A 15242-nucleotide genomic window follows, 5' to 3' on the forward strand; every position below is an offset into this window, starting at 1 on the left:
TAAAATACTTTATTTATATTTACTCGATTGCTATTTATATACTCAAAAGATAACAGCAAATATAATAAACAAAACATCTAACAATAAAAGTGTAAAAACTGAATAATGCAGCAATTGTGAAGTAAGTAAGTCTAATATCACTGAATCAGACAGTCAAGAAGAAACTAAGGAAACCAAATTTAATGAAGAAAATGAAAAGTCTAAAAAATACGAAACTAAACAAAGAAGTTTACCTCAGAGTGAAATCTTTAAGTTATGATTAAATCTTATTCGACAGAACAAACAAAATTATATTTCTCATTGTCTCTCTGACTGACCCACTCATACTGTCCTCCTCTCTGCATGCCCACAGCCACGTCACACTCCTCAGTCTTTCCCTCTCTGCTCCACTTCTCATAACAGACCACCTTGTCATTGACCCAGAACCACAGATCCAGAGTGCAGGAGTAGCGCAGGCCGAGCCAGACAAAAGGACTCAAGGCTTTCTTGGCTCTCACCTCTGCCCATCTCTGTTGGTAAGGGTTAGTGATGGAGACCAGTCCCCTGTGAGACTCTCTGCAGTAATCCAAGGCCTCCTTCCAGGTCTTGTTTTGTTTGATCAGGATCAATTTATCTGCCATAAAAACAAAATAACAGGTTCAATTGAATCTATTGAACTGTACAATTGAGAAATTCTATTAACTGTTTATTTTGTTCTAAAAAAAACCCCAAAACTATGGAAAGTTTGTGTGTTTCTCTACCCTCAGTAGAACGAAGTGTGATAATAGTAACAATCATCACTCAGGTCAACAAGATCCTCAAATATGCAACTTCTTTACAGATAAGAGAGACTTTAAAAAAAAAGTGGTTCAACAGTTGCTGTAAGTTATCCCACAGAGAAAACCAGTCAGACACATGTTGATAAAAACTCACCATCATAACAGAAGAAGGGTTAATCTTTGTCACATTCATCAGAGCTCCAATTTCCTGATCTGTTTAACAGAGTCATAGCACATTTCTTGTTGCTTTGTTCATCATTGAATAACTCCATATCCCAGTATCTGAAAGAGGAATTACTCCCATCTGACCACCTCCAGGTGTCTCTGAACAGACCGATCCATGCGCTAAAAGGAGTTGCCTTCGACTGCATAAGGGCCTCAATTTCTTTTCCGTCTACCTGATCGAGTCCACTGGCCAAGTCAGTGTGATTATATCTGCAGTAGCTCTGAGCCTGTGTCCAGTTCTTGTTCTCCTCAATCAAATATGTTTTATTGTCTTTCTTCATTTCTGTGAAACCAACATAAAAAACACACAAAGACATCCCTCAATAATTTATCTTTAGAAACCCTCCACCTTTTTAATCACATGTGATAACATCACATTTCATACTTTTTATTTATTTTCACATCTCCTCACCATCATAGCAGATGAACCACATAGTACGGTCACATGAAACATCTACCAGCTTGTCTCTTTTCCTCCCACAGTTTCCAGGTGGCTCATTATTATTTCTTCCACTCTGATTCCAGCTGTTGTCATTATGATTGTATTCCACTCCTGGCAGAGACCAATGCCACATCCTGTTTCTACCTGTGTTGTTGTTCAGTCCAATCCAGGCTTCTCCTTGATTCTGTGCGGAGTTACGGAGTCTGCTCATGTCTGTCATGTCAAACACTTTGGCCAGGTCTGTATATTTCTCTCTGCAGTATCTCTGTGCTTCAGACCAGCTCTTGTTTTCTTCAATAAAGTGGTACTCATACAGGCGGCATGTAAAGAAGCAACACTGACCTAAAATACAGAAATATGATAAACATAATATATGTTCTGTTAGAAGAAAGCATTCAATGAGCAAACTCAAACTCGACAGCACTGGTAAAATTATCTACTTACCCATCAGAATATGCAGAAATAATATCCAGTGCATCTTAGCCCTGTCAGATGAAAATGAAAATAAAGATTCCAACAGATTTTGTGTGCTTGGTCTTTGTATCAGTGTGTCTCGACACATAGGCAATGTATACTGTGACACAACATTTGAAATAAATCTCCAGTTTCAGATTTTAAAATATTTTAAGTGTGTTCAGTAAATGTTTCCAGGTTTGTTCTTCCTACAAAATGCACAGACTGTCACTACAGCACAAACTAGATGAGTGAGACATTCAGCTGACAGTAATGACTCCATCTGTGGAAGGAGAGGTTTCTAACATTGTGGAGTAAACATTTAAGAACTTACATGGTTTTCCAGTTGACTGTTTGCTCTGCTCACTCTTGTCTCGCCCTTCTTTTCTTGCTCCTGTATTATGCTGTAATGTAAGCCTTGATTACTTCATTAAAATCAGAATTTAATATTTAATATTAAACTAAATTAAATGTAGTATTAAACTTGTGACATTAGAAATGAGCTCCAGATCCATAATTACATGCATTGGTGCCAAGAATAAAGATATAATAGTGTTAACAGGGTTACCAATGCTTTTGCAGTGACACCTGCTTTCATTGTCTGTCTCTGGTTCTCATGCTGCCTAAAGACATCTCAAAAATCCTTCTTTTATGGGGAAATAAAATATTTGCATTACTTCTATGTTACATAATTTATTCTTCTACATGATCCCAGGGGTGTTCTAAAAAATAAAAGGATGCCCTATTCAAATATCCTGTAGTATTCAAATCATGAAAACCATCTACACAACAGTATGCCAACAAAACTGTGTCCATTAATTTGTCCAGTTCAAAACTTAATCTAATATTTTATTTTGAAGTTCATTCATTTTTTAGACCAGGGTTCATTTTCCCAGTCCTCAGCTGTCCCAACATTAGCTTTGCTGATGTGAGTAGAAGCTGATCTACTTCATGAGCCAACATGCTGTGCACAGTCCAGCACAAATCTAAAAGATAACCTCAGCTTTTTATCTGCTGCAAACAAGGAATGTCAGTCTGCAGCAATGCTGCTCATCTTTATGTTCTTCAAGGAAATCACGAGAAAACCTTAGAAAATCAGAGAGTGAAAAACTCTGACAATAAACTCTGTGTGTTTCTGTAACACTGAGAAAAAACATGTTTTACAAATAATGAACTAACACTCGGTTATTAGTCTCTGTTACTGTCATGATGCATGCTCAATCATCCAGGTAAGTAAGTTGGAGTCTCTGTTACTGTTAGGTATCATTTCCCCAAGAAAAGTACATTTCTGCATTATGGACATCTTTTAAACACTGTAAAATCAGCTCATGAAGTATCTGAAGTTTTCGGGTGCTGGCATGTCACTCATAATGTTACGGTTAGCCAAAAATCATTTTTACCCACCTTTGATTTCCTGTAATGATGAAAATAATAATAAATGTGCTATAAATACAGCTTTAAACTGCACCTCTGCATTCCATCATGAGCATGTAATGGCGTTAAAGATTTTATACTTACATGTGGTTAATTCTTCTCTTCTTCTTTCACTTTGATATATCTTCTGGATGCACTCATGAGGACTGTCCCAAATATTGCTTCTTATACTAACACAGAGACGTCTTTTTGCTCAGGTCAGAATTTGAATATTAAAATACAGACGTTTCAAATATCTCTTACTCTCTTGGTGATGCACAGATGGAGAGATTTTCTGTAAAGGTTATGTCACACTCATTTACATGATGCAGTGGAAATAGGAAAAAAAAGAGGAGGACTACCCAGAGAAAAAACCATGAAGTGTCATTCTGAAATGTGCAGGTTGGGTTGAGTGTTGTGTTTCTCACAATCTGTAGTTGACCTTTTTTTTTTACTTGTATGAAAATGTGATAATCATTTAGATCATTTGCAGGTAAATTATATAATGCAATGGGGACAAAAAACAAAAATGCACCACCGAGTTACCGAGAGCAGAACGTGTCATTTTCATGCACTTGTAATAACTGTTAACTGTTTTTATGTCAACACTTTGGCCATGCTGATTCCTGCAGTATCTCATTTTATTCTCTTGAGTATAGTAAATAATTAAATAGGTATTTATATTCAAATTTGTTCAGTGTTTATGTTGGCAGAAGGAAAAAACTGACTTTTAAAGTCACAAGTTTTCACTTTAAAATGCTACCATATATATCTACTATTTGAAAGACTGCAGCCTAGTGGTGGAATTGAACTCAGGTTTTTCTCGCTGTGCGGCAACAGCGCTAACCACCATGCCACCACTGCACATCAACCATCAGCAAATAAAAAGTGTATCAAAAGTGAATGGTATGTGGTAGGAAATATGCAAACCATAGTCCACATGAAGACAGCATTATTGAAAGTCGTCCATTTAATCTTGATTATGGTGTGTATGCTGTGAGCATGAGAACTTCTTTAAAGAACTTCTGTATTATCAACTCAATATTTTTTCCCTTGTTTAAAAATAAATAAACAAATGAAAAAAAATGCCTCACTTCTAAAAATAAAATCTCTTATTTCCACAATGACACAACATTAGGTCATTTACCTAATGCAATGGTTTAAAATAGGACACAAGAAAAACAAACACTTTCATTAGATCTGTATATCTTTCTCTGGTATCTGGGCTTCATGTCAGGCTTGTTGTCTTGTATTAAAGGTTGTATTTAAGGTTTGTAGTAGATAAAAGTATAGATTTTTGTTTTTAAAAGTATGCAAATAAAGTGTAACTTTCCAGAATAATGACAGTCATCTATTTTTTCTTTAGATTACATTAATTACACAACACTTTGAGAAGAAATAAGGTCTGCTATTCTTCTTCTTCTTCTATTCTATTCTTGCAGTGAATTATTCTCGAGGTCAAAGTCAGTATGACAAATGCTTTGGTAGGAGGAGGGCAAACAGAAGCAGACTGTGTCATGTGTTTGTTTATTGAAAGCAGAAGTGAAGTTGCTAGTCACTCTGCCTAGTTTACATCAATACATCAGCCATTAACTGAGAAATGAAAAGTATGTGGATGCTGAAAGCGACTTTGGTCCACCAGTCAAACATTAAAGATAAAGTATGCAATTTTCTGAGGTAACTTAATACACAGTTCATTGCAGATATTTGGGTATGATCTATTTAAGTCCCACTGCTCCCTTCTACCAGATTTGGCTCATCACTTCAATGCAGTTTTTTATTTGTGCTTTTTTTAAAATCTAAGGCCAAATAACAACAACAGTGACCTCAAGACACTTCATATTGTGAGGTAAGACCCTACAGAAACACACAGAGAACTCCAAGAAAAAACAGTTAAAAAAATGTCTCAATTGCTAGAGTGGTGAATAAACACACAGATAAGACAATACGTGTGTACTTCTTCCCACTGCCTTTTGACATGTAAATGAATCAAAACAGAAACAATATTGACATTTATTGACTTTATTTTGTATAGTATTTTTTTCTCTCTCTATTTTCTTTACTAAATGTACCTGTATATCAGGGGTGTCAAACTCAATTGCACAGGGGGCCAAAACTCAAGGCACACTTTAGGTCGCGGGCCAAACAAGATAAAGATTTATTGAACACTAAAACAATGTTTTTATACATAAATATGAATAAAAACAGACAGGAATATTATTCCAGATTAAATAAACTAAAAAAATTAAACTTTAACTTTAAATATTTTGCTCCTCATAAAAATATATCCTGTCAAAATTATGCAAGTTAGAAATATGAACATGCTGCCAAAACCCCCAGAAAAAGTAAATGAAGCATACACAAGGTTGGAGCCGCATGTAGACGGAGCATTGTTTCAGGAATGGAACTAATAAACTGTGCGGGCCATTCAGTGTCGTACTTTCCCTCAAGTGTATCATTACACTGCAGCTCCATCTGAATCTGCACAGGTGCTGTTCAGCAAAGTCCGCTGACTTGGTTCAACATTACTTGGCAACAGGGAAAGTGAGGCAAATTGCACTGGTGCATTTGTGACAGCTTCACTTGAAATGCCTTCACCGCATCATACATGTCATGTCCATGAACTGACAGATTTCCTTGCTGAGCTCAAAAACTCTATTGAGAACTTTTATCCCAACTCAGCCAACAGACCTCTGTATGATGAGGAATTTCGGCAAACTCTGAATCTATTTCCCACATAAAAGACTGAAATTGACGGTGATTTAAACAGATAAAATTTACGGTTTGCGTTACGGTGATCATTACATGCTCCGTTTTTAGGAGTTTACCACACAGCCTTTCCTGGTGTGTGATGCAGTGATATGCTGTTAACTCACCGTACAGTTCTCCTCCTGCATCTTCACTCGCATCCTGCTGACTAGTCCTCTTTTTTCACCGCACAACACCGGCGCTCCATCTGTTGTAAGTCCAACAAGTTTGTCCCAGGGCAGTTTCATGTCGGTTACACTTTGACATACGTTTTCAAAAATGTATTTTCCTGTTGTTGTCCCGCGATTTAAATGACTTACTGGTGAACTGCTCAGCCAGTTGGAAATATCAATTTCATAAACAGATGTAGAGTATTAAGGATTAAGACCTTTTACTAGTGAAAGTACAAATGTGATTTTACATGTAGGAGGTGTACATAATGTTTACTTGTCTATTTAAAAAAAACAGCAATCATAAACATTACTTATTATTACCAAAAAACTACAAAGTGGCATTTTTTCTGTGATGTATAGTTATCTGTAAACTTGTGTCTGTGGGCTGAAACAAATATTTGTGAAATAGCAGCAGTGTGTTACTAATTACATGAACTGAGGCTCTGCATTTCAGAGAGCAGAAGCATAACTGAAGTTAATGTGATGAAATTTTCTGTTAATAAAGTCTGCAGCACAATCAGCTGTGGCCAAGCTTTTTTTTTAATTACTTCTTGCAGGAGAGCTAACACACATCAAACATCACAGTTCTACAGTCATCAGAGCTTTGTCCTTGGGACGTCCCATCCTCTTTTATACCTTCACACACACACAACTCCTGTACCTTACAGTTTCTTTCCCACCTGCGCTGTTGCTGGGCAGAGAGCGATTCCCATTAGCCTCCCTGGGAGTTTCATTCAGTCAGCAGATAACATAATTGAGCAGGTCATATTGACACATGCACATTTTATATAGATGTACTATTATTGTTATGCACGGCCCGGCGATATGAGGCGCTAATAATATACAAACTACAGATCCCATAATGCAGTGCTGCAGCCTCCTTGGCTAGGCTAACTGGGAACATTCTCCCGTCAATCAAGTCAAACTTCTGTTATTGCGAAGCTGGCTGCTCACAATGGCAAAGACAAAAGTTGATTCTGAAAGCAGAGCCTTTCAGCGCCAGTGGGTGACTGAATATATGTTTACAGACATGCTGGTAAACCCGTGTGTCTTATTAGTGGAGCTAATGTGGCTGTAATTAAGGAATTTAATTTAAGACGGCACTACGAGACAAAACGTCAGGATAAGCTGAAAAACCTAAATGCAGAGCAGAAACTACAGAAAGTAGAAGTCTAAAGAAGAATCTGACATTTCAGCAGACGTTTTTCACCAGAGCAAAATCACAAAGTGAAGCTGTTGTGAAAGCAAGTTTTATTGTAGCAGAGGAGCCAAATCAGCCCGGTACCACTCTGAAGAGCTGCATGATGAAGCTGTGCAACGTCTTGTGTCCAGACAAAACGCAGATTTTGGCAAATGTGAGCTTGAGCAAAAACACGATTGCTGATCGGGTTTGTGAGATGGCCACTGGTTTAAGAACACAGTTGTGTGAAAGAAGCAAAAACTTTATTGCATACTCTCTTGCTGTGGATGAAAATACAGACATGATGGATATTGCACAGCTTCATCCGTGGAGAGGAAATATTGAGCATTAACAGAGGTGATTATAAATAAATATCAAGAAAATTGACAAGAATATCACAGAGTAGAAGAGAGGGCATATGTATGTAACTATTGCAGTGTTTACAGCAGGGGTGGGCAACTCCAGGCCTCGAGGGCCGGTGTCCCTGCAGGTTTTAGATGTGTCCTTGAACCAACACAGCTGATTTAAATGGCTAAATTAGCTCCTCAACATGTCCTGAAGTTCTCCAGAGGCCTGGTAATGAACTAATCATGTGATTCAGGTGTGTTGACTCAAGGTAGTGGTGGGCGGATCGATCCAAATATCGATAGTATCGATCCCAAGTCGGCATCGGTATCGGATTGATACTAGCCTGGTGAGATTGATTCTTTACTTTGAGTTCTGCTCATTGACAACGCTGTGCTTTCGGCAAAAACGAAACAACCAGGTCGCTGGACTCACCGCTCCTGTGTCAGCGGAGAGCAGGCACACTTTGCTCCCTCTCCCCCACTCTTATGTTTCGGTGTTGCACTGACACATCACATGACTTAGACACTTTGAGGGTTGTTAAGTTGTTTACATATTAATTATATTTTTTTGGTTTTGTTTTTGAGAATTTTAATTGTAATTTTTGTATTAGTTTATCAACAGTATTTGTTTTAATTTGTTTACTGGTTTGCGTGCACTTAAGATTAAAAAAAAAGAAAAAAAAAAGAGTGCCACCACGACAGACCCGATGGCATTTTCATGCTTCGCAGCATCATTTATTCTTACAATAATCACACGGTTGCTGTAACAGTACATTCAGCGGCTGCAGCTCTCCCGCTGGCAGCCGTACACATCACCACCACCAAACCTGCAGCGGCATCGCAGAACACGCCCTGCCACATACCCCCCTCGCCCGCTTCACCTCACCCCGCGAGCAGGTGAGGGAATCGGCCCAGACCATCGGCGCCCCATGCCCCAGCCCAGGGAAGTGTCCACTCTGGCGGTCTGGCCACCCCTATGGCAAGCAGCAGCGGCGTGGAAGTGAGCTGGGGCTCACAGGCAGTTGGGCAGCACGCCGCCCTCAGGCGTGGCAGGACCCCCGCGCACCTCGACCTCCGTCTCCAGCTTGGCAGGTCCTGCTGGCTCGCCAGCCTCCGGCTCACCCCGAGCCGTGCGCTGTCCACACGGTTGCTGTAACAGTAGCCTACATTCAATGGCTGCAGCCCTCCTGCTGCCAGCACACATCAACACCAAAAACAACAACAGCACAAGCAGCGCACAGGTTTTGAGCCGGCGAGGCATCATTGTAGATGCAGTGAAGGTGAGTCCATCTCACCTGCAGCGGCATTGCAGACCACGAGCCAACACAATAATAAAACATTTTGTATTTAATTATAAATAAATTATTTCTCCTAATTATGTCCTGGGTTTTAACTAATTAATAATACCAAAGTAAACATCACAAAAAACACTTAAGGTCATGAAAATTAATTGCGATTTAGCAATTCAATGAGGCATCCACCTTATTTATTGAAAAGTATCGTATCGGTATTGGTATCGGCGATACTGGCCCGAATTTACTTGGTATCGGATCGATACCAAAATATGCAGTATCGCACACCACTAACTCAAGGTGAGATCTAAAACCTGCAGGACACTGGCCCTCAAGGCCTGGAATTGCCCACCCCTGGTTTACAGTGTGTTAGATGGAGGAGTTGTACAGGGAGATGGCCACGGGCAGGAATGATTTCCTGTGTCGTTCAGTGCTGCTTTTTGCTAATCTCAGTCTCTCACTGTGTGTTATACTTGTATAACTATGGATGTGACAAATAAAGAACCTTGAACCTTGAACGTGCTCCTGTGACTAGCCAGTACGTCATGGACTGGGTGGGGGGTATTGTCCATCAGGTCAGAAGTTACTGTTGGTCCCATGTACTAGGTTCAAAACACGTGGTGATCGGGCTTTTCAGGCACTGGCACCAAGGCTGTGGAACTCTCTTCCGATGTCTATATGATGTCTAGACTCCACTGACTCTTTTAAAAAGCAGCTGAAGACATTTCTTTACCAACAAGCTTGTTGTTGTGTTTTATATTATTATTTATACTTATGGTTTTATTGTGAAGCACTTTGTGATTTTTATCTGTGAAAAGTGTTATATAAATAAATTGTATTTACTTATTTACATACTTACTAAAAATTCTTTATCCATCAATGTTTGTAGGAGAGAGGTCGAACGCAGTGTCTGTATCTTCTTGTCTTATATGTAATACATAATCATACAACTTTTTCTTGGATATATTGCTTTAAAATCCAGTTAACTTCCAATCCAGTCAGAGTAATCAAGATTCAATTCTGACTGACTTTTTTAAGCTAGAGCGTTTTTGAACTGAATTCTATATGGTGCAAGTGTTGAGCTATAAAAAAACCCCTGTGATTCTTTCTTCTACATTCTTACAAGGTCATTGTGTCTATTCCATACATTTTTTATATAATTTCTAGTATCATATTCCCAGAATAGTTCATTAATTTGTGACAGTCAAAAAGAGGAGAAATTGAATGCTAGTTATGTCAAAAATAAATAAATACATAATGCGAGTGAGGGTTTGTTCCACTCACAGGTTAGAAATTGCTTTGCTAATTCAAAGAAGAATGTTTTGGGTGAAAACTTGTCATTTCTCAACGACACATGCTGACCCAACACAAACTGTTATACGGGCAAATGTTTGACTTTTTAACCTCTTCTGACTTCTGTTTTCACGCTGGATGGTGTTAGAAGCAGGAGGGGTATTTCTGGGTATGGCTCTACAAAGGGTTGTGGGAGCTTATACTTAGAAAGTTGTTTACCTCTGAGGTTTTCATCTTGGCTTAGCTATAGGGCTGGTCCATCCACAGCTTGCTGCAGAGGGTTATATCCTATCCCACTTCCAATCGATTTCTGCTAGAGAGAAGCCCAAGGATACTGCCTTTCCCCGAAATGCACAGGGTAAGAAACTAAGAAGGTGTCTAGAGAATTCGGTAATATTGTTTACTTTATTTATGGTTGTTATTAATTCTCTTTTATGTTACAATCCTCCTTTTTACCTATCTAACTTAAGTCTTGTATTCTAACACTCACAGGATTTTCAGCAGTTAATTATTTGTATTAATAAATCAAGAGGGAGAAAATACTGGTTACCCAGTGTGTTGTTAACATCCTCCCATTGCTCATAATTATCTATAGTGCAGCACTTGTTAAAGCTTGTAATGTGAATTATTTTGATTCGGCACCATCTGCTGCTAAATTTCTGAATGACTTGTGATAGAGCTAGCAGTTTTTCTAGAGCACAGTGATAAAAGGATAATACACTGCTATTATCATATTATTACTGTAATAATGTAGGAATTAAGCACTAACAATCATGTTAAACCTGCTAAACCTGAGAGACTTGCTTAGTGTTATTATTTGTATCTATCTATCTAGATTCTAGATCAGGAGTGTGGGCCACATACAGCCCACTTTGATCTTAAGCGACGAGTAAAACTCAATTTTCCATCAGTGTAAAGAAGTCACATATTTAACTGTTTTTCTACATGTTAAAGAAAAACCTGCTGTGACAAAGAAAGAAATCTGTCTGCAGGACTCTTTGGACTCAAATTGTGATAAATAAATTACAAAACAACTTCTAGTAACTCTTTTTACAGACTGTCCAGTTTAAAAAAAACCCAAAAAGATTAGAATTGAAAAACATAAACTTTTCTGTTTTGCACAAAGTTACAGAGGTTTTATTAGAGACATAGATAAGTGTTTTGCAATTTGGCGTAGTTACTCAAAATTTCTTTGGTACTGAAAAGCAGAAATTAATAGGCAAGCAAATAAGGCAGAAAATAGATATTTTTGTTGGGAAACTAGTCTGGAAGCATAATGAGAGATAGAGCTGTGAACGAAGTTGGATTTTATCGTGGTAGAAGCAAGACAGGCAGTATGTGGGCATCATGACAATGTTTTTCAACCGTGAAGTGTAGTTGCCTTATTTTGCTGCTGGTTCAGTGAATTTTGGTTGAAGAGTGACAAAATCTGGAGTTTCAGAATCTGTGAGATGGTCACTGAAATGGTTTTATTAGCTTTTAGCAGAGATTCTGAAGTTTCTGTGGATACCACACATGTCAATATTTAAATAAGAGATCTGGCAGTACATCACTCTCATCCCTGGTACATTGAGGTTTAAACAAAAAAAAAAAAATAGTTTACAGTCAGCGTGCACATTTCAGCAGCATACAGTAAACTCATTTTAATTAAATCATGCACAACTTTTGTTGGCCACATAAAATGACTTGAGTTTGACACGTGTTTTAAATAGATGCATAGAAAGATTTAGATTTTTTTCTGAGAAAAAAACCCCTATAAAGCTACCAATTTACTTTCATTTCACAAGCTCATTTAGTAACTGTTTTACATTTGTACTGATGATATAAACAAAAATAAAATATAATTACCTACAAGTTCAATAAATATGCTTTAGCATTTTTGGGGAGCAATCACAAATCAATCTTTTTACACCTGTAATTGTCAGCGTCAATTTAAAACTTCATGTAAATATCTGTTGACTTTATAATTAGGCACTGTTACGAAATCAGTTTCACCCCGGTTCTTTTTTATTCCTCGAGGCATCCAGAGACGGCACCGGACTCAGTAGTCATTTTCACAAAACCTTTATTCATTTTCATTCATCTTCATTTAAGCATGCATCTTCTAGAAGGAGAGATGTGCAAGGCCGGTGTCCCTCTGCAGATCTTCCCTCCTTTGTTTGTTACAGTCAGCTTTATAGAAGCGACCCCATCATAAAACCCCCATGGTGTGCTGCAAACTCTGTGTTTGTGTGTGTATGCACGAGTACGTGAGTGAGTGTGCATGTAGGTGTGGGTGCGTCGTTACAGTCAAAGCACTGTGTATGTGTGTCTCTGTATACGTGACTTCCTGGGGGTCATAAAAGTAATCTCCTCACCCAAGCTACACCAAATTCCTTTAGACAACATACAAAACACAGTTAACATATTACAAACACTGAGACCCCCACTCTGCATCCACTGGGCCATTGGCCTCTTATTGTCTTACATTTACAGATAAGGTGGAGAGTCTCCTGCAAACCTGCTTCTAAGTTATAACAATTATGTCTCCTTTTATGGCAGGCAGACCCCCAGTGTCCATAAATTCCTTTCCCTCTAAACAATTACACACACTCTCAGGCTACAACTAAGCCAAACTAAAACACACAGACAAATCCTTCCTTATTCCTCTGATCTAAACAAATTTAACACATCATATTATAATAATTATTTTCTTGTACTGACAGCACTAACTCTGGGAGAAACCCATGCAGCACAGTTATTGTACAAAATACAAATTCCAGGTGAAAGGAGACCAGCTGAGTTATATTCAAATCTGGGGACCCTTTAATGCAATGATGCCAAACAGTGCACCATTGTGCCAACTTTATTGCCTTAGTTTAAAAAAAAATCTATTTACAAATTGTTTGTTCATTGAATTTAACTAAGCCTACAGTGAAATAGTATTATTTATGTATTTTAAACCTATAAATATAGATATATTAACATATTGATGTTATTGTAAAATGTGAAAAAACAAAAACTGAAATTTTGATCCATAGATTAACCAGTAATTTAAGCTGTTAATAATGTTCTGCCATTTAGTTAATTAGTTAACAATGTCAGGTTTGTGCACATCATAAATAGCCTTAGCACGTTGTTTAAAGAAGGTGACCTCAGCAAGAGGTCATGTTAGGATGTTGCCCCCACATATTGCACATTTAATGGCCGGTGTTGCTGTTTGTCTTCAGTTTTTCAAGTGAGATGGAAACTGATGTTGACTCACTGCATCATTTGAAATGTTTAGCTACCATTAGTATAATACAGTGAGGCATCCCGTATTTAATGTGCCAGAAAAAAAAAGACTTGGTACATCCCAGTATTTGAAATGCAGCATGCCAAAATACCAGGAATTTCTTCTGTATCAGTTGCATTTTGCAGCCAGCACCCACATTTTTCTACACAGGATTGTGATAAATGTACTGTTTAATTATAGTTAACCTATTAAAGAGTTCTTCATATCATGATGAGGGAGCTCTTGGGAACCAAAGCAAACTATAAGATTTAGCATAAATATTACGTATTGGTCCACTGTAAGAAGGAAAACACATGGATCTTTTAGTATACAAGACACCTTTGAACATGCACCTACACAAAGTGTGGGGATATTGTTTTAATTTATGGTTAAAAGTAAAAGAAAAAAATGGTTAATTAGCAATAAAACTTAAAGCATTAACTTCTTTTTTTCTGGTTCAAAGTGTTACATTTAAATCTGCTTTAGATATTCCCAGTACCTTCTACAGAGCATAAGTGTTCAATTAGACTGTTGCATTGCTCAAATTTTTGCTGTAAGAACCAATAATCTCATGATTCGGATGAAGCAGACATATATATCATAGATAAGCATATGTCTAAGGAAAAAAAAGAATTTTAAAATATTTATTTTATTTTTTAATTAATCAAAATTTGTTTTAAACTACATCACAGCTATCAGGGAGATCAATCCCCCCTGATCAAAGAGGCTGAAAACTCCTACAGTTATCGCTGTATTTAACAGTATCAGTGGTCTGATCCAAGTTATCACTCTGTAACTTATTGTTATTAAAAATCTGGCCATTATGTGAAGTCAAAGAGACACAATGTTGTCAATGAAGGATGCCTTTAAAAATCTTTAACACTATTAAAGCTGATAATGTGACATTTAAATTATTATATAGTATGTCATACTAATAGCTTTGCTGCAATGCACATTACTCTACACACTGGTCTTTTACAGTATGTCTACTTACAAGTTTTTTGCGTAATTTTTATCTACTTATAGTTAATCTGTTGGTGATGCATTTCCATGTTATTGTAACCCGTCTGCAGATTAATCCAGACTTTAGTAATGTTGCTTAGTGCCAAAAATAATAACAAGTGCCCCCAGTGTTTATTCCACTTAATGTTGCACATGCTGCATATAGCTGTAAGGTGAGGTAGACTGAGTATTGATAGTAGTAATGTAAAAGGTTAACTGTACTTACTGCAGCCTATTTTTATTGTTACTCATATTCAGTATTACAATGGGTGTAAAATTAGAGGGTAACTTGCTTTTTGGGAAAATGTCAAGTAGCGATTTGAGGAACAGCAGATTTTATAACAGAATATAAATCTTTTACAGTATTATATTATTATTATTAACTATTTCCTGGATAAAAATGCTGTTATGGACACTTTCCAGTCTGGTTTTCGTAAATTCCATTCCACTGTAACGGCCTTACTTAGAGTATCTAGTGATATCTTGATGGCAGCAGACTCTGGAGAATACACAGTGCTGGTCCTGTTGGATCTCAGCTCTGCTTTTGACACTGTAGATCACAGTATCATGATAAACAGACTCGAGAACTTGTTTGGGATTACTGGTGTTGTTTTAAAATGGTTTATATCATATCTGTCTGAGAGATCTTTTACTGTTTGCATG

The 15242-nt window shown here is 37.5% G+C and overlaps 1 pseudogene; it reads right to left on the reverse strand.

Annotated features, from left to right (window-relative positions):
- Nucleotides 1-266: 266 nt before the first annotated feature.
- On the reverse strand, nucleotides 267-1903 carry LOC146390792 (macrophage mannose receptor 1-like; annotated as a pseudogene).
- Nucleotides 1904-15242: the final 13339 nt, after the last annotated feature.

This window comes from Perissodus microlepis, chromosome 3, assembly GCF_051167445.1.
Source record: "Perissodus microlepis isolate ML-2025 ecotype Zambia chromosome 3, ASM5116744v1, whole genome shotgun sequence".
Lineage (NCBI taxonomy): Eukaryota > Metazoa > Chordata > Actinopteri > Cichliformes > Cichlidae > Perissodus > Perissodus microlepis.